This window comes from Canis lupus, chromosome 32, assembly GCF_048164855.1.
Source record: "Canis lupus baileyi chromosome 32, mCanLup2.hap1, whole genome shotgun sequence".
Taxonomy (NCBI): Eukaryota; Metazoa; Chordata; class Mammalia; order Carnivora; family Canidae; genus Canis; species Canis lupus.
This window is the reverse complement of record NC_132869.1, coordinates 42,497,110-42,522,634: the sequence shown is the minus strand read 5'-3', so window position 1 is coordinate 42,522,634 and position 25,525 is coordinate 42,497,110. Positions and strand designations below refer to the sequence as shown.

General features: G+C 37.1%; 1 protein-coding gene and 1 pseudogene across 45 annotated transcripts in view; one reads left to right on the top strand and one right to left on the bottom strand.

Moving 5' to 3' along the window:
* PEAK1 (pseudopodium enriched atypical kinase 1) overlaps positions 1 to 25,525 on the bottom strand; it is a 294,889-nt gene that overhangs the window by 166,133 nt on the left and 103,231 nt on the right. For all 45 annotated transcript variants that reach the window (XM_072809762.1, XM_072809763.1, XM_072809779.1 and 42 more), the window contains one exon: positions 921 to 1,001. The gene's annotated coding sequence lies outside the window, so the exon portion shown is untranslated. The remainder of the gene's footprint in view (positions 1 to 920; positions 1,002 to 25,525) is intronic.
* LOC140622867 (small ubiquitin-related modifier 2 pseudogene) lies at positions 14,589 to 14,870 on the top strand (annotated as a pseudogene).

Genomic DNA, 25,525 nt, shown 5'->3' with positions numbered 1-25,525 from the left:
CAGCTATTCATTTGGCTAGATATTCAACTTAAAGTCAATGGGCATGAGTAAACTCTATCTAACCTTTCCTAATTAAAGGGTTTTAATCCTGATTTTGTTACTTACTAGCTATGCAATCTTGGGCAATTTACTTATTTCTCTGAGCCTCAGTCCCCTCATCTTTACCTTTTTTTACCTTTTTTAAGTTGTTTTTTTTGTTTTTGTTTTTGTTTTTTTTAAGTAATCTCTATACCCAATGTAGGGTTTGAACTCACAACCCTGAGATCAAGAGTCACATGCTCCTCTGACTGAGCCAGCCAGGCGCCCCTCCTCACTTTTAAGACAGATTATCATACCAAGCATTTCACCTAGCTATTATGAATTAAATGAGCTAGTTCACCTGAAGGCCCTATAACAGTGTCTGGCACATACGGAGTTCCCTTCTCCAATCTAGTAGACTTCAAGGGAATAGAGAATGCTTGTCTCTCCTTTTACTTCATCAGACAGATTCCTGAATTTAAATATACAAGGACCTGGTCCTCAAATTCAGTTATCAGCAGTTGTACAACAACTAAACCTAAATAAAATGAGGGCATTGTGACCTAATGGAGACCAGATGAGGTTTGGAGTGAGTCAACAAATCTGAGTTTGAATACTAGCCTGACTACCTAAGAACTTTTGACCTTGGGCAATTTACCAAACTTCTCACCGCTTCTTATCTGAAAATGAGACTATTATCTAGCTTTTGTCATTCTGTCTTTACTATTCACTTAGACATTGCAAATACTTTGAAAAGAGTATGTCTTATTCATCTTGGTCTTACATAGTAAGGTAAGGTTCAAAATCACGAGATTTGATGCTGGAATAAGGCAGGAGATGGATAAAAAAGGGATTCAAGACTAGAATAGATGTGTCACATGATGGAAAGAGAAAGTACAAACCCAGTTAACTGGCTCCACCACCAGGCATTATGTCATTGCTTCCTTTTCTTTCTTTACAAATGGTCCTCAAATATTCTTTTCCTATAGGAAAATGCAAAGTAGGAAATAAATATTAGTGAAGGTTACTCGAATCATACTTGAAAACTAAGCATTCTTTAATTTACCATTAGTCAGAGTTAAACTATTACTCATTCTATTTAGTGGACTTGTTTTTAAGTGATAAAATAAGAGGTGTTTTAATTTAGGAAATACTATGGGTTTTAAGTAGCATAAAAGTAACCTTACCTCAAAAAATTACTTTTAATGAATAACAACACCTTTGTTAAAGATAAATACTCAGGACTGCATTGAATGAAGCATTGTAGTTCATTACATTATGCAAAAATATTTCTAAAACTAAATTCTTAATCTTCTGGGTGAAGGGTGAGTGGTGGGATACCTAAAATTATGAGAATCTGATGAAAACTATGAATTGCATCTCTCCAAAAATGCACACACGAATCACACTTTGCATATAATTTTAGTTAAGTCATTAACCCAGTCACCTACCCCGTGAATCTCTAAAACCTGGTAGTAGACTCTGAGGAACAGTTTTTGAGTTATTCAAAATAATGGATTTCTAGGATTTTAGAACTATAAGCAATTTAGCAATCATCTAATGTAAACAAACTGCTAATAGAAAATAGAAGTAGTGGCCCAGAAAGTTAAAAAAGAGTAAGTAAAGGCTTACTGTCCGACGACTATACTAATCCACATAAGACTGACCATGCAAACTTTAGTATAAATCATCACCTTTGAGTTAGAATAATTCTCACAGTGGAACCCAAATAGGATTCTGCCAAATGGCCTTTTGGTCCACACAGCAGTGGCTGTTAAGAGAGAATTTTGGAGTTTTGCACAGAAATGTGAAAATGCTGATCGACTCAATCTTTCTTATTACCCTCAGGTTCTTCCAATACAAAATGGAAAATAGTAAAACCTAGCTGTGTAGGATTATTTTAGGGATAAAATCAGACAACATACATAAAGTATTTAAACACAGGGCTTAGTGCATAGTAGGGCTCATGAAATGATATGAATTAAAAAAACATTTGTCTGCAACAACATGGATGTATCTAGAGTATAATGCTAAGAGAAATACGTCAAAGACAAATACAGTATGATTCCACTCATATGTGGAATTTAAGAAACAAAACAAATGAGCAAAGAGAAAAGGAGACAAACCCAAAAACAGACTGTTAACTAAATAGAGAACAAACTGGTGGTTACCAGAGGGGAGGTCGGTGGGAGGGTGGGTGAAATACGTGAGGAGGGTTAAGAGTACACTTATCATGATGAGCACTGAGTAATGCAGAGAACTGAATCACTATAATATACACCTGAAACTAATATAACACTGTATGTTAACTATACTGGAATTAAAATTTCTTAAAATTAATAATTAAAAATTTTTCTTATCAAGTCATGGAATTGGACAAAATATGAAACAAATCTCTAAGTAAATGAGTAAGGAAGCTCAAAGATGCTTTGAACAAAGTAAGTGGCAAACATTTACTGAGCATCTTCTACATAATATACTATTCAAGGTGTTACTGAGGATATAGAAAAGATAAAATTGTCCTTTCAAGAGGAATTTAGGAAAAGAGAGCTTTCCCTTCTCATTTCCATCTTGGGTCTCTTTTTTCCTTTCCCCCTTAGGGTTCAGCTTTTCAGCATAAATTCTTTGGGTTGTTGCCACCAGGACTGGGAGGACTCCTCACATGATAAGCCCTGATCCTGACCTTTCACATGAGCCTCAGGCTCCTATATCCTGTTGCTTTTGGACGTTTCCAACTGAATATACCATAGGTAAAAACTCAGTATGTTCAAAAGTGAGCTTTTCGTCTCTTCCCTGTTTTGGTTAACAGCGCAGGAGCCACTTAGACACACCAAAAGTCTAATAATAATCACATTTCACCAATCATCTTTAAGTCTCACTGATTTCTACTCTAAATGCTTTCCAAGTGTATTTTCTCTATTCTATCCCTATCAACAGTACCCAAATCCAGGTCATTATCTCTCAATATGACCAATTTAAGTAATCTAATCAGTCCACTCTTATCCTACCTCAGAATCATTTGTTATACTGCTGCCAAAATGATGACTCAAATAGGAAAATCTTGTCAAGTCATGCACCATATGTCAGACCCTTCAATGGCTATTATCCATAGAATGAAGTCACAGTTCATCCACAGAGTAAGTGAATTGTATGACATTTATTTATTTTTATTTTAAAGATTTCATCTATTTATTCATGAGACACACAGAGAGAGAGGCAGAGACACAGGCCGAGGAGAAGCAGGCTCCATGCAGGAAGCCTGACGTGGGACTTGATCCCGGGACTCCAGGATCACGCCCTGGGCTGAAGTCAGGTGCTAGACCACGGAGCCATCCAGGAACTCCTGACAGTATGACACTTAAAGTACTCAATCACCTGGCTCATGCCTCTATCTCTTTAGCTTCACTTTATATTTCTCCCCTTCATCACACCAAAATCATACTGAATCCCATGTGTTCTCACACTGTTCTCCTTGCCAATATAACCATAACATCCTTTGCACACATAGGAAATTCCTACTTGTTCTTCAAAATTCAGATCCAGGATCACTTCCTCTGGAAGTCTCTCCAGAGGATACTTCCCTACCCCACTAAGCTCACACAGCACCACAACCAGCACACAGGAGACATTTGTTATACTGAACAAAAATAAAACTAAGCAAACTAGTCACACAGCAGCAATTAATTTATAAATATAAAGCCAGTAAAAAAGGAAACTAGTTGGATTTCAGTGTTTCTTTGGGGGAAAAAAGTCTTGATCTAAAGATCTGAGGAGTAATTGTTCATAGATTGTTGGAAGAGAGGAAATAAAAGTATTTGAGTAAAAGATAAAAATGAGCACATTTAGAGGAGAAATTTGTATATTAAGGCTGGAGGGATAGTAAACAGCAAATATATAAACTCAAAAAATGTTGCCATCCTCATAAAGAGGTTTAGGGACCACAACCAATAAATCACCAGATTTTTTTCAAATAATTTTCTCTCAAACTATATGGTATAGTTACCATTTACAGACACTACCTTACACTTCCAATTAGAGAGATATTAGTTAGAAAGATATTTTCATCTTTTAGTTAATCCCTTACAATCTTACAGGTTTAGGAAAGCACTCCTACTCAATTAGCATATACTGAGGAACTTTACATAAAATCTTGAAATTATAATATATCTTTATGTTACATGATAGTTTGGAGAACTGGAATAAGGCAATAGACTCTTTTCAGGTAGGTCAAGGGCTAGTCAATCTTACTAAATCATCTTTATTATTGGAACGTTAGATTATTCCAAGTCAGAAGAAGAAACTGAAAATATTGTAAGCTTAATATTCAAGTCACAGAGGGATTAAACTATAAATATTTTGTTCTCTGAAAGCAGAATAATTAAAGAATATCAATCCTGAAAGTTAAATACACTAATCATAGTGCAAAGAACAGATCTATGAGGTATTTCCATATTAAGAATGAAAAGAGGAAAAAAGTATTGTATCTTTGAACTGCACTTGATGACACAATCTACTGCTTACAGTAAAGACAGAGAACATTCACTCTAATACATTAGCTAAAAGACCATAAGCAGTACAAGTAAATCAGCCATCCCAAACTGAAGCATCTCTAAATGTAGTTCTGTATCATTTTTATTTTATATATTTAAAACTATATGTCTATAGAAGATGATAACAACCCAAAGCAAGATTCTCCTGTATCAAAAAGAAAGGTGATTAGAAAACAGATATATGCTGACATCAAGCACAGAAGCACTTTGGAGCATAAAAGTCATTTGCATGGAGTTGTATGTCTTCTTGTCCTTGACTCTGTAAATGCCAATTCCCTGCTTTTCAGTTTGCAGACAGTAAAAAGTGAGATACAACGCCGAATGTTCATTTTCAACATAACACTGATGTTATGTCAGAAAATATGGATGATTCTCACTCTCGCATAATACCTGTCATCTTAAAATACCCCTACTGATATGAACCAACGTTCGTGAATGAAAGGTTAAGAAATCCTTTTGAGCTGTTGTATTCAAGCAAATTGACAGATATGAATGCACAAACACTAGTCTTCGATTATGAAATCCCCTCATACATAAACACCATTGTAATATAAATTTCTAAGAGTAGAGGGACTGAAAATGTACCAAGCTTGCTAAAGAGAATAACACCAAGTTATAAAAGAAACTGGCAGCCCAAGAATATGATGTTGACAACCACAACAAGTGTGCTCAAGTGTGCTGTACATGATCATTTAGATGCTGTCAGCCAGTATCATCTGAATTTTTTTTCAAAACTCCATTTTATGCAAAACCTGCTGGCTTAGGGAAGGAATACAGAATATGATCTAAAACATCTAACTGGTTTTGTCTGTTGTGTATTTATCTTTCAACAAGAAGAGAAAGTTGTATATTTCTTGGGACCACAATTTTAACCATAAATTGGGGCTAATGTCTGCACTGTACACATGTAAGAACTGTTCATAAAAGAGTAGCAGATTTTATATACATGCATAGTCAATTCTCACTATTGTGGTAGTTATGTTCTATAAAGATTCCACAAACACTGCATCAGTGAATACTGAACTTCTAGTGCTTCTAGGAAACGGGAAATATAGGGTTAGCCTCTGATCACAACATTTTCACCAACTGATTAATACATAAAGTTTGTCTTATGTGTATTTCTGTTAAAAACATGTTATTATTTTTTTAATTTTTAAAAAAGATTTTATTTATTTATTCATGAGAGACACAGACAGAGATAGAGGCAGAGACACAGGCAGAGGGAGAAGCAGGCTTCATGCAGGGAGCCTGACATGGGACTCGATCCCCGGTCTCCAGGATCATGCCCTGGGCCAAAGGCGGCACTAAACCACTGAGCCACCAGGGCCGCCCCATGTTATTTATTAAATATTGTTGATTCATTAAAATTGAACTCAACAGTGTAATTCATGACTGAACGAAGTTTATGTAACACACATAAGGCACATCACAACTTTATTGTATTTAGGAACACTATGCAGCACTTCAGCACATTTGTAGGACAAGTTAAACAGCATAATCACCCCAAAAAGACACAAAAAATATAAAAAATGTGGCACTAAGAATATTGCGAAAAGGACATTAGTTTATAGTATGAGAGTTAAAACAAGAAGGCAAGTGTCACCTTGTTCAACATCAGCTGAGAGTGCATACATCAGGCAACTCATTTTTTAAAAATTAATCTTGATACCCAAATGTGGGGCTTGAACTCACAACCTCAAGATCAAGAGTCACATGCTCCAATGACTGAGCCAGCCAAGCACCCCCAGTCAACTCGTTTTTCACACTCTGAACACACCTACAAATGATTGAGAAAGCACCACAATTATTGATTTGGGAGTTGCAAACGAATTTTAGCAAGTAGGTGAATTTGTAAACATGAAAGACATGAGCAATAAGGATCAACTGTGTATCTGTGTATATATCCCTGTGTGTGTGTGTATATGAATGACATGTCGCCCATGATATACCTGAGAGGAAAGACAAGTTGTGAGACTCCCTAGTGTGAGACTCTCCTAAGGTCCATTTCACGTTTTCCACTTGGCACACTGGATACCTTCACCTGAAACGTACTATGAGCACTTCAAACCTAACAGAGCAAGCTCATCTTCTGTGCTTACCCCAAACCTGCTTCGTGTTGCATTACTACTCAAGTCACTGTGACTCTGACTCCTTTCTCCCCATCTCACCCAGGCACCAAATCATGTTGATTCATCTCTTCCCTGCCCAAGGCCACTACAGTGTTAAATGCCTTTCTATCATTTGGACCATTAGCAGAGTTTTACCACCTGTTTTTCTATCCTCTACTCCAAAATCACAAGCTGTATTACTGTCAGTGTTAGTTTTTTTGTTTTTTTTTTTTAAAGATTGTATTTTACTATTTATCCATGAGAGACAGAGAGAGAGCCAGGCAGAGACACAGGCAGAGGGAGAAGCAGGCTCCATGCAGGAAGCCTGATGCGGGACTCGATCCTGAGACCCCGGGGTCACTCCCTGGTCCGAAGGCAGGCGCTAAACCACTGAGCCACCCCCAGGCGTCCTGGTATATAATGCTTCTTTGTGATTTGGCATCAAATCGTCCTTTTATATTCATCTACTATCACTCATCTCTGATAAATTCTATAGCCACAGTAATTGAATATTTCCCATTTTTTGAATATATTATGCCTTTTTTTTTATATTATGGCTTTTAAAGACCTTTATACATATTAGAAATTCCACTAGGAATGTTCTTTCTTCCATTCTTTACTTGCCCTTAAAGCCTCTGCTTACGTCATCTCCCTTATGAAGACTTTTCTGATGAGCCTTTACCTCCACTTCAAGCCAAGTTAGTCACTATATTCCCTGTGCTTCCATAATATTTTCACATACTTGGATTATAAAATTCCTTGAGTTCTAATTATAAAGGAAGTACAAGAATGTGCAAGGTTGGCCAAATATTGATTTGGGTGATCAATATTTGTGCAGCTGGGTGATGCAGATTCATTATACTATACCATACTATACATTATACTATTGTCTATTTTAGTATTTGTGCTAAATTTCCATTAAAATAAAGTATAAGTCAAGGTACAGAAACAGAAGGAGAGAGAAAATATTTGACTACAAGTAATTGAAAATTAGCCTTACATGTGATTTAAATAAATATGACATTAACTTTTTTCTCCGCATAAGAAGTCCAGAGATACCTAGTCTAGGGTCCTTTCAGAGGCTCAAGAAGGTCATCAAAGACCAAATCTCTCTCTTTTTGCTCCATTTAGTTGTGGTTTGTTGCTTCAAATATGCTTGCAGTTATGTTTATATTCAAGGCAGGAAAAAGGACAGTGCAAGTCACACTTTTACCTCTTTAATGGGGAAGACAAAAGCATTATTTCAGTGCCCTCGGTAAACTTAGCTTGGAATACACGGTCCATAAGCTGTCCAGTCATCTAACAGTGCCTTGATGGCCTGATCCTCCTGCTTTGAAGGCAGAGACTATTTTTGTACTTTAGTAACTAATCCAGTTCCTAGCATAGAGAGGTACTTTTTATCTAATGAATATATGGATCTATTAAGGGAAAATTATAGTATGCATAGTAACACAAGAATTCTGCTAATTTTCTTTTTAAAGAATATCATAATATTCTTTAATATTTTAAAAGTAATATAATAGAAAATTGCCAATGTTGTGCAAATAAAGAACTACTAGTATTTTCAGTAGTTTGTTCTATCATGAGATGTTTTACTGTTCTCTCCGTCGATGACCAGGCAAAGGATTAACAAAAAGTCAAGAGAATTGAATTTTTGTCCAACCAAAACAATCTGGATGAAATTCAATTTACTTAAAGATAATGCTTATTTATTTCTAAGGGTTGTTCTGAGGATAAGGGAAATATCAATATGAAAGCACAGTGAAATGTATAAAACGGTATAAACACATGCATTATAAATGTAATGGTTCTATTAAGTCTTACAGTTTCTATGTAGTATGCATAAAGATATATACCATCTGGTACAACAATAATATGAATTAAAAATTAAATACTATTAATATCTAGTAAGGATGCTGAACATGGTTAGGTGAGTTTCTGGATTTGGCCCTGGTTCTTTCATGGCTATGGGGAAGTAAACTAACTGGACCTTAAATTTACACTCTACTAAAGGAAAAATGCTTTATAAAATAAGTGTCTTGATGCAATTATAAAATATCCACAAACTTAAAAGTGGGATATGATAAACAAACTAGTTAACACAGAATACTTGACATCAAATCCCAATTCATCAATTAATAATTACTACCAATAAATGAACAGTACGAAAGTAGGCCAAGGTCCTAAAGCACTTCTAAGTTAAATTAAGTGAGAAAAAAAAATAGTGGAAGCACTGAATATTAATTTTCCTTTGACTTCAATAACCTTGATTGTGCTTATAAAGAGTACTCCTCAGGGTGACCTTATGGCTCATACATATAGGCAACACTGGGGGTCAGAAATATTCCTAATAAAAAAAAAGAAAAAGAAAAAGAAAAAGAAAAAGACAAAGAAATATTCCTAATAAATGATCATTTCAATAGCCTGTTCTCTAAATTTTTATTAAGTTATATATTTCCTAACTGATGAGTGTTACGTTAAAACAAGCATTATGTAAATACAACAAAAAACAGTAGCCAATACTAAGGAAGAGAAAAATGACAGTCAAGAGTATTATTGAGCCAATAATACTCTACAGAATATTATATTAAAACTTCATTTTTATTGGATTTGGAGACAATAGTTGCTTTGAAGAAAACATGGTCTTCTGTCAAGTATGTTTAATTAATTCTCACTTCTCAAACATTCAAATACTTTAATCTTATTATTAAAGATTTACCATTTCCTAACTCATTTAAGCAGAAACTATTCCCCATAGGTTACCATGGAATTATTAATACTGAAAACTGACTCATCTTAATATGAAAAACCTTATCAAGACTATAGGCCAGTAAATTCCAACAGGGCACTGTATAAAAGCATCAGCAGATCATAAGCAGAGCTGAAAAATTTCAACAGGGGATCAGACCTACCTAAAGTTTTTTGTATAGGAGGAACACATCCATTTCATAAGAAACCAAAATGTTAGAACAGTAAGAATGAGCTTATGCTTTATAGATGTATCCACTCAATTTCAAATACATCAATTTTTTTTTTAAATGGGGAGAAACAGAATGTTTCTCTTCCTGTTTTATTTGCATCCATAGTTTTTTCAGCTAAAATTTCAACAGTGACTGTTTCTCCTACAAAGAATTTGGCATATTTGCAATAAACAATAAATTATTTGTTAATGTATGTAAAAATAAAAGTTGTAAGTGATGTAATTACAATGAGGGGCAATATTAAATATTTAACTTTTCAGATAGAGGAGGAAGTCTATTATATATAAGTATATTATATAAGATTCATTGCTTTTTAAAATACTCATGATTTTGTCTCATTAAAAATTAGAAGATATTATATATTAATAAAAGATTCACTACAGCAGAAGATATAACAATTATGCACATTTATACACCTACTGACAGACCATCAAAGCATATGAAGCAAAAACACAAAGTTGAAGGGAGAGTGCACACTTTTCCAGTGCACCTGGGTGGCTCAGTCAGTTAAGTGTCTGCCTTTGGCTTAGGTCATGATTTCAGGGTCCTGGGATCCAGCCCCATGTCAAGCTCCCTGCTCAGTGGGGAGTCTGCTTCTACCTCTCCCTCTGCCCCTCCCCCTTGCTCATGTGCTCTCTAATTAATCTTAAAGGGAGAAACGAACAGTTCTACAATAATAGTTGGAGGCCTCAATATCCCACTCACAATAATGGATAACACAACCAATAGAAGATAATAGAGACTAAACATAATAAACCAACTAGACCCAAAAGACATATACAGAACCCTCTACCCAACAACAGAGTACATATTCTTCACAGATGCACATGAGACATTTTCTAGGACAGACCATATGTTCAGCCATGAATTAAGCCTCAACAGATTTAGAAAGATATCATACAAAATATATCTTTTGCAACCACAACAGGATGAAGTTAGAAACCAACAACAGAAGTAAAACTAGAAAATTCACAAATTTGTGGAAATTACATACTCTTACAACCAATGGATTAAAAAATAAGTCACAAGAGATATTAGAAAATATTTAAAGATAACTGAAATGAAAATACAACATGCCAAAATTGACGGGATGCAGGGAAAGCAGTGCTTAAGGGGAAAATATATAGCTACAAATGCTTGCATTAAAAAAACAAGAGCTCAAATCAGCAACTTAACCTTCCAACTTAAGCAACCAAAGAATAAACTAAACCCAAAGGTAGCAGAAGGAAGGAAATAATAAAGATTAGAACAGAGATAAATGAAATAGAGGACAGAAAAGCCATAGAGGACAAACAATGAAACCAAAAGTGGGTTCTTTGAAAAAAATCAACAAAATGACAAATCTTTAGCTAGACGGTCTAAAAAGCAGAAAAGACTCAAATTACTGACATCAGAAATAAAACTGGAGTCATTACTACCAATTCTACAGAAATAAAAAGAAGTATAAAAGAGTTTGGAGCACCTCGGTGGCTCGGTCAGTTGAGCGTCTGACTCTTGGTTCTGGCTCAGGTCGTGATCTCAGGGCCTTGAGATAGAACCCCACAGAGGTATCTGCACTCAGCAAGGAGTCTACTTGTCCCTCTCCCTCTTCCTCTCCCCCCATTTTTATGCACGTATGAATGCTCTCTCTCTCTCAAATATTTGAAAAAAATATTTGAAAAAAAACCAGTTCTATGAACAGCTGTTCACCAACAAACTGGATAACCTAGAGGAAATGGACAAATTCCTTGAAACACAAAACCAGTACTGCCAAAACTAAATCATGAAGACATAGAAGATCTGAATAAACCTATAATGAATAAAGAACTAAATCAGTAATCAAAAATCTCTAAATAAGGAAAAGCCTTGGACCTGATGGTTTCACTAGTGAACTCTACCAGACAGTTAAAGAACTAAAAGTAGCCCCTCTCAAACTTTTCCAAAACACTGAAGAGGAGGGAACACTACTTAATTCATTCTATAAGGTCAATATTATCCTGATATCAAAGCCAGACAAAGACACTACAAAAAAGACAAAAGGCCCCAAAATAAACCCTCATATATATTTCACATATATGCAAATCAAAAGCACAATGAGATACCACCTCACATTCAATAGAATGGCTAGTACAAGGGGAAGAAAGAAAGGGAGGGAGGGAGGCAGGCAGAAAGGCAGAACAAGTTCCGGTGAGGATGTGGAGGAAGTGAATGCTTGTGCACTGCTGGTACCATTTAAAATGGTAACTGCTGTTACTGAAAACAGGATGGAGATTCCTTAAAAATTAAGGATAGAATTAGCATGTTACCCAGCAATTTACTTCTCAGTATATACCCAAAAGACGTGAAAGCAAGGTCTTGAAGAGATACAATGGCATTCACGGCAGCACCACTCACCAACGATAAAGCATGAAAACTGCTCAAGCGTCCACTGACAGACAAATGAACACAATGCAATACTATTCAGCTTCAAAAAAGGAGGGAACTTCTGCCAAATGCTACCAACATAGATGGACCTTGAAGACATCCGCTTAAGTGGAATGAACCAGTCACAAGACAAACATGCATGATCCCATTTACATAAGGCACTTAAAGTCATCAGATCATACAGGCAGAAAGTAGAATGGTGGACGCCACAAGGCTGGGGGCACCAGGGAAGAGGGAGTATCAGAAGGTGGAGGAGGGACTATGTAAAGTATTCTCCAAAAGGAAAAGGCATTTTGAGACCAAAAAACAAAGCAGGCAATGCCACACAATTTATAGATTTGTATAAGGGAAACTTACTGACAGGGAGGATTGAATGGGTCATTCAGAGCTGCACAGTTAATTCCCAAAAAGTCGGGCCCTTGGCCTACAGAGCAAGGGCACGGAGTGGGGCACTGTAGTAAGGTCGGAGGGTTCACGTGCATTTCAGAGGGTTTGCATGCACCTAACTGACAGACCTCATGATGCTACCTGTGCATCAAGAAGGGGAAAGACTATGGTATTTTAACAAATTTACAGAGGGCCAAAGCCATCCTCCCCACATTCCAGCCTTAGTGGGCATTTCTAAGGCACGTATGCTAATCTCCAAGGGGCCTGGAGCACATAGCCCCAAGAGAGGTCACAGAGAGGACAGAAACAAGATGAGGGGCCTCTGATAGAGTCAGTATTGTCATCACTCCTCTAGGGAGTTATTGTTTGTAAGTACAGAGCAGTTTTGCAAGATGAAAAGAGTTACACAGATGGATGGTGCTGATGGTTCCACATTATGAATGTATAAAATGCCAACTCTACACTTAAAATGGTTAAGATGGGGGCAGCCCGGGTGGCTAAGCGGTTTAGCGCCGCCTTCAGCCCAGGGCCTGGTCCTGGAGACCTGGGATCGAGTTCCACACTGGGCTCCCTGCATGGGGCCTGCTTCTCCCTCTGCTTGTATCTCTGCTGCTCTCTCTCTCTCTCTGTGTGTCTCTCATGAATAAAGTATTTTTTAAAAAATGGTTAAGATGGTACAATTTATGCTTATTGTATTTTACCACAATAAAAAAAATTAGAAAACATTGAGGGGTAGTGGATAGAATAAATGAGCCACTGGGGAATAAGAGAAGCATCTAAATGTCATGAGTAAGGGGGAATGATTATAAATTATTATAAATAAAGAAGGAAGGGGGAAGGAAATAAATGAAAGAAGATAGGGAGAGAGAGTAAAAGGGAGGGAGGGACTCACACACACAAATATATACACACTAAGAAGCACACTTTGAACTTCGGCCCAAAGCACCAGGTACTATAGCATAGAAAATGCCTCCAGGGTATCAATCACTGTCAAATTGAGATTCTTTTATTTTTTTTATTTATTTATGATACTCACAGAATGAGGGAGAGAGAGAGAGAGAGGCAGAGACACAGGCAGAGGGAGAAGCAGGCTCCATGCACCGGGAGCCCGACGTGGGATTCGATCGCGGGTCTCCAGGATTGCGCCCTGGGCCAAAGGCAGGCGCTAAACCGCTGCGCCACCCGGGGATCCCAATCACTGTCAAATTCTGACATCAAAGATAAAAAGCCCAACTTGGTCTAAAATGGCCAAAATCGGACTTAATCAGAAATAATCTGCTGTAAAAAAAAAAAAAATGTACATCTGAAAGGCCTAGACCATGTTCCACTGCCATTCCCTGTTAGGATGTCAAACTGAATTTGGAAGAGTTCAGTACTACTTGTGTTTGCTGAAGTTAGGTCTTAGGATAACACAGAGCGTGACTGCTCCTCTGAGCAGCTGACTTGACGGGTGCTGTGGGCAAGTACTACAGCCTTTCACTGAAGAAAGCTTATATTTCACAAGAGCTACTTAAAAACCAATATTTTCACTACTTCAAATAAGAGAAGTAAAATATTCTAGTTTCAAACTCACTCCAAGCTTCAAATAAAAAAACAGAGGTTCTTATAAACTTCTCTTAGCCTTAGAGTTAAGGAATGTGCTACTAACACCTGGGACTGCCTCTTCCCTAAAGCCTGTGTCACTTCAACTGACATAACAGCTCATCCTCCTTGGAGGAATTCAATCACCCTGTCAGATAGTCCCAGTTAACAGTCAGGTGAAAATACTTCTCACGGGGGATCCTTTTAGTGTAGTAACACGTCTCTGTAGCTCTTTAAAACCTGTAGGCATGCTCCATGGCAGCCACCTCCTTCTTTTGCCACTCCTGGTGCCACCTGTGTGCTCCCTTGGTGGGACTTGGTACCTCCTCTTTTTTTTTTTTTAAGATTTTATTTATTTATTCGAGAGAGAGAGAGAGAGAGGCAGAGACACAGGCAGAGGGAGAAGCAGGCTCCATGCAGGGAGCCCGACGTGGGACTCGATCCCGGGTCTCCAGGATCATGCCCTGGGCGGAAGGCAGCGCTAAACTGCTGAGCCACCCGGGCTGCCCACTTGGTACCCCTTTTGTGAAGCAGCAGCTGGGGAGACTCCAGCACTCACCATGGTAAACAAGAAGCCCAAGGAAGGAGTCGGGACCGACAAGAACCATCATGTTAATTTGAAAGTGGTGGGGCAGGATGGTTCTGGGATCACAGTATAAGACTGAGGCATACACCATTTAGTAAACCAGTGAAAGCCTATTGTGAAGACAGGGTTTGTCAGTGGGGCAGATCCGTTTGCGATCTGAGGCAGCCAACCAATGAAACAGACACACATGCACACCTGGAAATGGAGGATGAATACAATTGATGTGTTCCAGCAGCAGACAGGAAGTGTTTACTAAAAAGGGAACCTGCTACTTTACTCCAGAAGTCAGTTTTTCCAGCCAAGAAGACATCCTCAGTGAAAAAAAAAAAAAATGCAATTTGGTTCCACCACAACCACTACAATATAGTTTTCTCTATTCTCTCATTTTCCCCTTTCCCCTTCTTTCATTGTACATAAAAAAATTTCAAAGATTCTACTTATTTATTTGACAGAGAGCACGAGTGAGGGGTCAGTAGAGGAGAGAGACAAGCAGACTCTCTGCTGAGCAGGGAGCTCAATGTGGGGCTTGATCCTAGGACCCTGGGATCATGACCTGAACAGAAGGCAAACACTTAACTGACTGAGCCACCCCTCATATTGTTTTTTTTTTTTTTTTTTTTTTAACTAAATGGCCAATGGTATGTTTTGATCAATGTCAAATGGAGACAGGATGGGGAAAATACTGGTTCTCTGAAAACACTCCCTTTCTCCAGTGGTGGCTTGCTCATTCAGCTCTCATTTTTATATTCCAGTAAGTTATTCTGCTCTCACTGTTAACAACAACAACAAAAAGAACAACATAAAAATCCTTGCATACTTTGTTCTACTGGAGAATCTTAGTATTCTTAGTATTTTTCATTTATCACAGTAAAACCAAGGACAGTTTTATAACTTTTTGTATGCAGCTATTACATGTAGGGCAATCTTTAAATAGGGATAAATTACTCTAAAAGAAATGAATCCTAGATAGTTCTCCCTTCAAGTCAACTTAAAATGTCTTGAAACTTAAACTCCACACTTAAAAAAATTAAATTTGGGAGTATTTGGGTGGCTTAGTCGATTAAGGCTTCCAGCTCTTGATTTTGGCTCAGGTAGTGACCTCTGGGTCATGAGATTATAAGAAGCCTGCTTGAGATTCTCTCTCTCCTTCTCCCTTTGCCCCTCCCCCATGCTTATATTCTCAAAAAAATTTTAATTTAATTAAAAAATAATCTGTAGGCACATGAAATCTAGGACAGGATGAAAAAAAAAAGGACTAAGTTTTTACCTCAAAAGTCCCAGCACTACTGCTTTTACAAACTACAAAATTCATTGGATTTGAAGAATCCATGCTTTATAAACTATAGCAGATAAATATTTGTGAATATCACTATAACCAACAGCATTAACAAAGTAAGTACACCCCAAATTTCAATTACAGACATAGTTCGGAAATAATGTGGGCTTGGTTTCAGACCACGGCAATAAATATCACTATAAAGCGAGTCAAGTGACTTTTTTGGTTTCCCAGGGCATAAAAATGTTATGCTTATGCTATTCTACAGTCTATTAAGTGTGCAATAGCATTATGTCTAAAAACAAAAAATACTTTATTGCTAGAAAAGGCTAGCCATCATGTGAGGTTTCAACAAGTTGTAATCACAGATCACCATAATAAATATAATACAGATAAAGTTTGAAATATTGCAAGAATAAACAAAATGTGACACAAAGACACGAAGTGAACAAATACTGTTGGAAAAATGGTGCCAATAGACTTGCTTGACAGGGTTACCACAAACCTTCAATTTGTAAAAAGAAAAAAAAACAATAAATAAATAAAAAGTAGTTATCTGCAAAGTGCAGTAAAGCAAAGTATGCCCATACACCTGGTCCTTATTTTTCTGTGTTAAGTTTCAGATAATATTTGTAAGGAAAACAAATGGACTGAATTTAGATTGCTGAAGAAAAAAATGGTCTATTCAAATATTTTTAAAACCCTATAGTTGCTGAATTATTATTAAGTAATATTCAATGATTAAAGGTTACTCCTTTTCTCATCTATACCTTTTAAAAAAACAAAATTTATGACAGATTAGACGGATTTCCTTAGAGGTTTTACACAACTTTTTCTTACCAATATCCTCATCACAAACTGAGGCAATTGCAGAATATTTAAAGTAGGTCATCCAGCTGAAAATCACAAAGAATCCCTAGCAGAAAATTTAGCCGACGAGTACTCACTGCCTCTTTCCCTTTAGATACTTTAATGACCCCTTAGGTAAGGAAGTCTTTCCCGTGGAAAACAAAACCTTCTCTGCCATGTTCCTCACATTGCACAATGTCCTGCGCTTTGCTATATCTCAGACCCTCCATGAAATTAGTACATAACGGGACTGTCGTTTCCTATGACTAAGATACCTGTGCACCTGGATGGGCCAAAAGCAGAGACTTCAGATTGTAGAAGCTCGGATGCAGCAATCTTTTTTATAATACTAGCTTTGGGTGGAGTTGGGGAAGATAGCTTAAATAAAAAGAAAATTAGAGGATGTCTGGGTGGCTCAGTGGGTTAAGCATCTGCCTTCAGCTCAGGTCATGGTCCTGGGATTGAGGTGGGCTCAGCGGGGAGCCTGCTTCGCCCTCTCCCTCTGCCGCTCCCCCTGCTGGTGCCTGCTCCCTCTGTCAAATGAATAAATAAAATCTTAAAAAAAAGAAAGAAAGAAAGAAAATTGATTGCACCAGAGGAATTCTGCTATAAACAAGCAGAACCTTCCATTTTTCTGGCAGCCACAGGATCTAACAATATAAAAAAAATCTGTGAGCGGAAGGATTTCTCCTATGCAGTATACTCAGCAATGTATCATGCCAATCACTCTCAGTGTGCCCCCGCCATGGGCAGCACGTGGATGCAGTAAGAGTTTCTCTCAAATGGTAACAGATTCCAAAAGTCCCTCTTATGAGTGGGCAGCGTTCACGGCAGCTACGCAGTCGATGCTACTTCTAAATTGCAGCAAAGAAAATGAAGTTGATTTTGCTATTAATGATTAGGGTTCCTCCTTGCTGTGTGATTTCAGTTCAAGATTAACCCAGGTACCTTTCATTTACATCAAATCCCAAATTCTCTATTGAGTAGAGAATAGGAATTGAGTAATACAGGCAAGACATTTACTTCTTGCTCCATGAGAAATGCCAGTATTTTCCAATCTTTTAAGATTAAACATTCATTTCACAGCAAATATTTATTGAAAACTAATGTATTTCAGGTACTTTAATCAATTCTTCCATCATCCAAAGAACATAAGCACTGTATTTAAAATTTTTTTAAAACTCTTAATCACATGATTTTCAGAGATAGTCATTATTTTTATTATGTTTTAGGCTTTCAACCTGTAAACGAAGAATACTCACCAATTTTAAAATAGTTTAACAATTGTACTATAATTGTCAAAGATTCTAGCTACCTTCAGGGTTTGTTTGTTTTTTTAAGATTTTATTTATTTATTCATGAGAGACACAGAGAGAGAGAGGCCGAGATGCAGGCAGAGGGAGAGGCAGGCCCCATGCAGGGAGCCCGACGTGGGACTCGATCCCAGGACCCCAGGATCACACCCTGGACTGAAGGCAGCGCTAAACCGCTGGGCCACCCGGGCTGCCCTACCTTCAGTTTTAAACCAGACTAACTAGTACAGACCAAAGATGTACTGTTTAGTACATTACATATGTAACTAGCAACATAGGAGAGAAGAGTCATTTTTCAGCATGTTTTTGAATTAAAAAAACAGTTATTTCAGGTCAGTCGCAACCATAAATCTGCCCTTTGACCATTATTTATCATTAAGGGAAAATACCTCCTACAGCTTCTGTTCTTTGGTATCTTTAATACCACCTCTGAGAAAACCCAGTAACTGTCTTTTATCACATTTCTGACTTAAACACTGATTGCTAGGTGGAATAATGGTCCTTTAAAATTATGCTTTCTAAAACTCTTCATTCAAAAAGCGTAAGGAAACCATATGTCTTAAGGTGTCAAGGTCCAAAGTTTAGGGTAGAAGAATGGTACAGCTGTGGTCTATAAATTCTATCTTAAAATTTCTCTCTTTTCTTCATCATTGGTCCTCCCATGCGCTTCTCTGGGGTCAGCCAGGCCCAAAGGAAGCTAAACGTCACCCCCTCCCAGCAGCACCAAGGCCAGACAAGATCCTACTAAGTGGCTATTCCCTTCTTTCTCTCCCCAGTGCCCCTACCAGCAAGATCCAGCAGGGAGCTAAACTTCCACTCCCACCTTTAGCAAAGAGACCAGCCATGGAAAAGAATTAACTTCTAAAATTCATTCAATATGACGTTTCCATGGCTATTTATGTATTTTTTCATTACGAAAAAATCCTTTCCACAAGCTCTTTTTCCTGGAATTAATATTTGATCTTAATACTTCTCTTTAATGTGCCAAATTTTCCTCAAGGTCTGGGGATCTTTAGTTGATCAGAGCTATTCTGAATAAATTCTTCCTCTCATCCTTTCACCCCCATATTGGCTTCTAAATTTTAAAGATAATTAAAAAAAATAATTTAAAAAAATAGTAATTTCAAACTCATAAAAGTTCAAGAATAGTATAATCTTTTTTTTTCTGAGCCATTTCTAGGTAAGTTGCTGAAAACTTAGGTTTGTAATTCCTTTAATAGGACATTTTCCCAAATAACCATGACATAATCATCAAAATCAACAAACCAACAACGATACCCTGTAATCACTATGCCCTAATCCAGTTTCACCAATCATCCCACTAATATCTTTTGTAGCAAAAAGATCAGATCATGGGTTGCATTTAATTGTCACATTTTTGAGTCTCTAACTCTGTAACAATTAATTCTTAAATTTTTCCTTGACTTTCATGATCTATAAAATTTTGAAAGTTACAGGCAGAGATCTAGAAAGACTCCTAATTTGGAATTCTCTGTTGTTTCCTCAAGATTAGATTTACATTATAGATTTCGGTTAGAACAATCACAGAAATGAACTCCTGGTCCTCATACCCCATCCTATGATGAGGTAGTGCATGACTTTCTTTTGTTCCATTACTATTAACATTAGCTGTCATCACTGGAGCAGGGTTAGTATCTGCCAGGTTTCCGGCTGTGAAGTTCCTCTTTCTTCCTTCTTAATTAATAGATATGTTGCGAGGAGATGCTTTGAGACTACATGAATAGCCCATTCCTCATTAAACTTTCACCCATTAGTTTTGGCATCCACTGATACTTCATGGATAACTGATTATACCACACCGGTTCCCAAATTGTGATCTTCCAAATTCCATGCTTCCTTTTCTTTTCTCTATTAATTTATGTCACTGCAGACTCATGAATGTCTGTTTTATTCAGTGTGCTATAATTTGATAATGAGTATTATATAATGCTCAAATTGTTCAAAAATTCGCCAGTGACTGCTCTTTTGTCAAGGTCGTTTCTGTATCCTTTTATTTTTTTAAGGCCGCTTCTGTGTCCTTTAGATATAACCCCTCTGAGCAATTCCTCACTTCCTGGTACAGGAAGATGTGTCCAGCCACCTTGTCTTATTCTTTCTCTGCCCCAGACCTAGAATCAGCCATTTCTCCAAGGACTCCTAGCACAGACACCTACCTTCCTGGGCCCCATCCCAGGACTTGTGGACTTAATTCTTCGGGAAGGAAAGCAAGCAAGCCACAAGAAAGCCAAAGCACTACTTTGTTTAGAAGCTGTGACTTGCCCTGAGTTCCTCTGTAGCTGACTAAGTCTGTTTTCCCAACAGCTTATCTGCCTTGAATGGCAAGGCTGACTACACACAGTTTAAGGAATACAGGAGACCTATAAAATACTTTCCCCAGCACATAGTTGCAAAAGTAAGGAAATCCTTGCTTTGAGGGTGGAACATTCTGGGTTCATTTTATTCCCAGAAGAAGTACTTTCTCCTTTTCTTTCTTTTTTACTGTATCTTTTATTTTGTAACAGTTTCTGATGTGTAGACAAACTGTGAAGATAGTTCCAAGAGTTCCCACGTGCCCCACACCCAGTTTCCCTTATAACATCTTATATTAGTGTGATACATTTGTCACAATTATTTTCTCTGCCCTCCTACCCTCGTTTGTTACAATAAGTGAACCTATACAAATACATTATTAACTAAAGTCTATATTTTATTAAGATAACCTGTTTCCTCCAATGTCCAACTTGTTTAAGGATCCCACGCAGAACATTGTATTACATTTAGTAGTTATTGTTAAGTTACTCTCGGTTGTGACAATTTCTCAGACCTTCCTTTTCTTTGATGACTGTATTAATTTCCTATGGCTGTTGTAACAAATTATACAAACTTAATGCCTTAAAAAAAAAAAAAACCAATAGAAGTTTACCATATGATCCAGTAATTCCACTACTGGGTATTTATCCAAAGAAAATGAAAACACTAATTTGAAAATATATATGCACACCTATATTTATTGCAGCATTATGTACAATAGCCAAGATATGGAAGCAACCCAAGTGTCACTCCATAGATGGATAAAGAAATGTGTATAACCTGTAACCCAACTATAATAGTAGAAATATAGAGAGTAGTTTCAAAGTTGTTAACCCTTGCCCTGTACACCCCTGTATGAGAGTATAGTGTTTATGTATATGGTTCTCTTTGCCTTTTAGTTTTACAGATTCCACTCATTTCAAAGTTTCTTAGATCAGCACCTTATTCCTCCACCCCTTTCAGCAGCACTGTTTCATATAATCTTATTACATTTAGATTCTTTTGTCACATTTTACATTCCATCCCAGGATCCTTGGCCATCTAAACAAAGTTTTATAATTTTGTACATATTAATATCCACTCCTTCTGCTATAGTTTGTGGGAGAGCAAGACCTCAGTGGGTAAGAGAACAATAAGAACAGGGACATGCATACATGGCAACAGCTTTATGCGTGTGGCAAAAGCCAAGTATTCCTACCATCAGTCCATAGTGAAAACAGTACATGTGAAGACAGCCATGATGGTGGATAAGATAGCCAGGCCTGCTGAGGTCAATTCCCCCATCCCCTGCAACCCCCTGGTTAATGCTTCCCTGACACCCGTGCAGATAGTCACATATGCAGTTCCTGCTGCCCCCCACATGATTGGTTTCTTGAGCTGTTTTTCCCCTCCTTGCTTCTGCATACTTTACATTCTACAATAATAAAACTGAGAGCCAACCCCAACTTGGGGTTTCACCTTGGCACCTGCACTTCTAGGCAGTGCCTGATGGTATAGCCTCTTCAGGCCTCTTTATTCCAAGATACTGGACTCAGTAATCATTTCATCTCTCATCGGAACACGCCACACAGCGAAAGTTCTACAGGTTTTAACAAATACAGCCATCAAAACAAATGAAATTTTGCCATTTGCAACAACATGGATGGAACTAGAGGGCATTATCCCAAGCGAAATAAGTCAATCAGAAGAAAGACAATTATCTGATGATCTCACTCACATGTGGAATTTAAGAAACAAAACAGAGGATCCTAGGGGAAGAGAGGAACAAATTAGACAAAATCAGAGAGGGAGACAACATGAGAGACTCTTAATCACAGAGAACAAACTGAGGGTTACTGAAGGGGAGGTGCGTCGGGGGATTGGGTAACAGGGTGATGGACATTAAGGAGGGTACGTGATGTAATGAGCACTGAGTAGTATATAAGACTGATGAGGGATCCCTGGGTGGTGCAGCGGTTTGGCGCCTGCCTTTGGCCCAGGGCACGATCCTGGATATCCGGGATCGAATCCCACGTCAGGCTCCCGGTGCATGGAGCCTGCTTCTCCCTCTGCCTGTGTCTCTGCCTCTCTCTCTCTCTCTCACTGTGTGCCTATCATAAATAAATTTAAAAAGTTTAAAAAAAAAGAAAAAAGAAAAAAAAAAGACTGATGAATCACTGATCTCTACCCACGAAGCTAGTAATACATTATATGTTAATTAATTGAATTTAAATTTAAAAAAAAATTTAATTTGCAATTCCCTCATTACCTATGATGTTGAATGTCTTTTATAGACTTATTTGCCATTTATATATCTTCTTTGATGAAATGTTTCTTCAAATCTTTTGTTCATGTTTTGATTGAGTTGATTTGTTTATCATTGACTTTTAAGAGTTCTCTACATATTTTGGATAGAATTCCTTTATCAAATGTGTTTTGCAAATATTTTCTCCCCATCCACAGCTTGTCTTTTCACTCTCAACAGTGTCTTGCATTGAGCAGAAGTTTTCAATTATAACTAAGCCCAACTTACCCATTTTTTTTCTTGCCTGGATCACATTACTAATGTATTTTATTTACATATTTTTATTTTTTATTTTCAAGGGGGGAGAGGGGCCAAAGGAAAGGGAGAGAACCTTTGCAGGCTCCATGCTCAGCGCAGAGCCTGAAGTGGGGCTCAATCTCACAACTCTGACATCATGACCTGAGCCAAAATCAAGAGTTAGATGATTAACTGAGCCACCCAAAGCATCCCATTACTAATGTATTTTAAAACTCACTGCCAAACCCAAAGAGTCCTATCAATTTTCTCCTATGCCTTCTTCAATAAGTGGTATAGTTTCACATTTTAAATTTTGGTATATGATTGATTTTGTGTTAATTACTGTATAAATAGTAAGGTCTGTGCCTAGGTTCACTTACTACATATGTTCCAGCACTATTTATTGAAAAGACTATCCTTTGTCCATTGAATTGTCTTTGCTCTTTTGTCAAAGATCATTGATTAGATTTGTGTGAATTTATTCTGGACTTTCTATTCTGTCCTGTTAATTTATGTGTCTATTCTCTTGCCAGTACCACTGTGTCTTGATTACTGTAATCCTACATTAAATCTTAAAATCAGGTAGTTTGAGTAATCCAACTTTGTTCATTTTCAGTATTGTCTTGGCCTTACTAGATATTTTGTTTTCCATATAAACTTTAGAGTTAGTATGATGATATCTACAAAATAGCTTACTGGGATTTTGATTGGGACTGTGTTGAGTCTATAGATTAAAATGATAAAATAGAAAAAACTAATATTTTAACAATACTGAGTATTCTAATCCACACAGATTATCTCCCCATTTATATAAATCTTTGATTTTTTTTACATCAGTGTCATATAGTTTTCCACCTATAGATCTGTATATATTTTCTTAGATCTATACCTTAAGCATTTCATTTTAGAAGATGCTTTTTAAATGGGATTTTCTGAGACTAAAAAGTTTGAGAACAGTTGTCATACAAATCACCTAACCTACTTGGACTTGGTGCTTATTCGTACATGTGTATAGTAATGCCTGCACTTATCACTATAAAGGGTTATTATAATGATGAAATAATATATGGAAAAATTATATGCAAATTAGAAATCACTAAACAAGTATAAGGGCAGAGGGAAAGATTCATAAAAATGGGCAGGAAAGTAGTTAGAACCAGAATTTGTACTTAATTATACATTTAATAAGGACCCACCCACTAATTGACAAAGGAATAGATAATTAATGTATGGTCATCTGGAAATTAATTATTGATAGATAGGGTGTAATTCAATGGAGAATGGGTAGAACTTTGAACAGTGCAAAAGGTAAGAGTCTGGGTAAGAATATTAGAACAAGAAAGAAACTTAGAAATAATGTACATCTTCATTTTATATACACAGGTTATTCTCACTAGGAAAAATTAGTATATACAGCAAATTATAACAGTTAACATGCACATTTTTGTTTAGCCATTTTCCCTTTGAGTATCTGAAGAAAAGTGAAGGAAGAGTAACTAGCCAATAAGAGTTTAAAGACGTAAGTGGGGATCCCTGGGTGGTGCAGCGGTTTAGCGCCTGCCTTTGGCCCAGGGTGCGATCCTGGAGACCCGGGATCGAATCCCACATCGGGCTCCCAGTGCATGGAGCCTGCTTCTCCCTCTGCCTGTGTCTCTGCCTCTCTCTCTCTCTCTCTCTCTCTCTCTCTCTCTCTCTCTGTGACTATCATAAATAATAAATAAAAAATAAAAATAAAAAAGACGTAAGTGATGTAATCAGTAAGACCTCAAACACTTCAAGTCTAAACTCTCCATTGGACTTAACTATGGAAATTCTGAGGATGCCTTTTAATCTTTGCTTTTGTATCATTTACATTGTTTTTTAGAAATATTTTGACTTTTGCACACTCTATCTCCTGGGTAAAGCAACTAGAAGAAGGCTGACAGTAGGCCCCAAATATTTCCTTATGCCATTCAGAATTGAAGTACATTTCTGGATCCAGAAAAAGAACAGATACGGTCATTTAAAATCCCCAGAAATGGCTATGTGATAGAATATGACATTTACATTTTGAACTGCTTAATCATTCTTTTAGAGACTAGCTGAAGGTTATTTTGTCTATCTGGCATTTTCGTTATGTCTAAGCTGCCTTCCTCTGTCATCCAGGGCTCAGTTTCAAGGTTGAAATACATTATGATAATCACAGTCAACCCAAGGCATCCCTATTCCAAATTCTCCATAACTTCATGCTTTTTCCATCAATTTTACTTCAGTTAAAAGGCCAGTTAAAGGAAGAATGTATGAATAAATCTGAGCTTACAAATTCTATTGCTACTATTACCTCACACACTCAGGCTTCTTATTAAATTAAATCTTCACACTATACATGCATTATAAAAATGGCAAGTACAAAAACATCAGAAATTAAGTGACTCCACTTTAAAAAGCTGAACTTTCTGAACCAAAGGTACCCCATACTTTACCTAAATAAATTAGCATCTATATTCCACCTAGGATACTTCCATTACTTCACATTTCTTAATCACTTCTCTCCCAAAGGATTACAATACTGGGAAATATAAATTATTTTTTTATTATTAAACCATCACTTAGCCTCACGCATTTTTCAACAAGAGCTTTAGCTTCAGGACAAAACCATGACT